Source organism: Palaemon carinicauda, chromosome 18, assembly GCF_036898095.1.
Source record: "Palaemon carinicauda isolate YSFRI2023 chromosome 18, ASM3689809v2, whole genome shotgun sequence".
Lineage (NCBI taxonomy): Eukaryota > Metazoa > Arthropoda > Malacostraca > Decapoda > Palaemonidae > Palaemon > Palaemon carinicauda.
The window spans coordinates 3,906,936-3,909,435 of NC_090742.1; the positions used below are offsets into that span (position 1 = coordinate 3,906,936).

General features: G+C 29.6%; 1 long non-coding RNA gene across 1 annotated transcript in view; it reads left to right on the forward strand.

Moving 5' to 3' along the window:
- Positions 1-2,500, forward strand: part of LOC137656949 (uncharacterized) — a 10,129-nt gene that overhangs the window by 5,753 nt on the left and 1,876 nt on the right. The window lies entirely within an intron of this gene.

Genomic DNA, 2,500 nt, shown 5'->3' on the forward strand with positions numbered 1-2,500 from the left:
TTTTAAGAATGTTGAGTAACATCACATTTACAAGAGCTTCCAAAACTCTATTACATCTTATGGCTTAATACAGAAGAATTTCATAAGAAAACCTTACATAATTCTCATATTGTTATTATTATTATTATTATTATTATTATTATTATTATTGATGTTGTTGCTGTTGTTGTTGTTAATATTATCATTATTATTATTATTATTATTATTATTGTTGTTGTTGTTGATGTTGTTATTATCATCATCATTATTATTATTATTATTATTATTATTATTATTATTATTATTATTATTAATACTGGCTAAGCTCGAACCCTAGTTGGAAAAGCAAATTACTATAAGCCCAAGGGCTCCAACATTGAAAGATATCAAGAATTATAGAATAGTCAAAAAGTCCTTCCAAACATGATTACCCCTTTTATTAAACTCTAAAATCAATAATGTTTTTCTTTAAAATATACTTATCAATTCTTTATCATCTCTGTGTTTTGATCTACTGGTGCTTGCACTGATTATTATTATTATTATTATTATTATTATTATTATTATTATTATTATTATTATTATTATTATTATTATTATTATTATTATTATTATCATTACTAGCTAAGCTACAACCCTAGTTGGAAAAGCAAGATTACTCCTTTTATTAAACTTCCAAACTCAAAAATGATTTTCTTTACAATATACTTATCAATTCTTCATCAGCTCTGTGTTTTGATCTACTAGTGCTTGCAATAAGCTATCCAGATTTATTTGCATATTTCGACATCTTGGTCACGCCATCTAAGGACTGGAAATCAATCCTTCAATCGGTTATGTCTGATATTTTCCAATACAGTCAATAGGACACTCATTTGCCCCAACCTACCCGGATGTTTTTTCAAGTCCTCAATATCAATAACCAACAGAAAACGAAAGATTCATACTATCGTATGAGACCTATAGCAGTTGGTACTTCCGTCAATGAAGTTGGAAGGAGGTTATGTTTTCGCCCCTGTTTGTGTGTTTGTTTGTGAACAGCTTCCTGGCCATAATATTAATCGTAGTGTAATGAAACTTGCAGGGATTAACTTTCATGTAAAATGCTGGACATGATTAAATTTTAGAAGTTCAAGGTCAAAGGTCAAGATTGTGGTCAAGCAAAACGTCCAATTCACGTAACCAGCCATAAGTTTGGACATCGTTGTCACAGAGACTTCAAACTTGGTTCATATCTGATTGTATGAAAATCCACACCAATTAATACACGTTAAGGTCAAAGGTCAAGGTCGAGGTCTGGGCTCTACTGAGTGCCCCTCTAGTTTCTTTTTTTGGTGTGACGTTCGCAATTGAAATTGATAATTAATATTTCCTAATTAGTAATTACGTTTATGAAGTACTTCTTCATTAATGGTTAAGTCACGCATTTCCATTGGATTTATTTCGAACAATTCAGTGTTTTTTAATATCAAAGCATAATAGTTTTTTAAATGTATTCATGATAAATAAACAATTCGTATATACATGATGTATGTAAAAAAAGGAAAAATAAACTAAAAATATAACTAAATTAGCTGTCCAATAATAAACTAATTTATGAAAGATAATATAGAATGATTTATAGAATTCTGGCAACAAAAATCGTTCAATCATATTCTAATTCTTGACTTTCGCATATATATAAATTCAGTAGAACTTCAAAAGTTCAAAGTTGCAGCAAATTCTATGTTGAACAGGCTGACATAAGTCTTTTTATAGTTATAAATGAATTATCTGTTTTAATGTTGTTAATGTTTTTTAAAATATTTTATTTTAATTTTTCATTAGATTTTAAATCGTTTATTTATTTCCTGGTTACCTTTCCTCACTGGGCTATTTTTCCCTGTTGAAAGTCCTTGAGCTTATAGCATCTTGCTTTTCCAACTAGGGTTGTAGTTTGGCTAACAACAACAACAACAACAACAACAATAATAATGATAATAATAATAATAATAATAATAGGTTTTCGTAATAAATTTAGACCTACGAAACGATTAAACAATAAACTTTGACCTAAACTTGACTTAGGCTCAGGGCTATTTCTTGAAATATGAGTTTTTATTTTTTTTTTATTTCTTTACTTTTTTTTTGACCAACCTCTTCTTGCCTTCTACTCTCATACATTTACACACGAAAATATAAGACATACCATGGAAATGCTCCACTGGATTTGAGGGAAGATATTAACAAAATAGCAACCACTCTGACTTCCCTAGTCACAGCTAGCATTCCGGAATCATCGATTATTGAATGATACGGGACTTTGTTATAATGATCGTGATCAGATTCTATACACGTACTGGACAGCGGTTGATCCACGATTTAACGGTTAATGACTTAAGTGTGGTAGTGACGTGTGTGTGTGTGTGTGTGTGTTTTTTTTTTCTCTCTTTTTTTTTCTTTTTTTTGAGCTACTTCCTGTCACGGTATATGCCATGATGTTATAACAAGTGTCCTTACACATACACACACACATATTTAT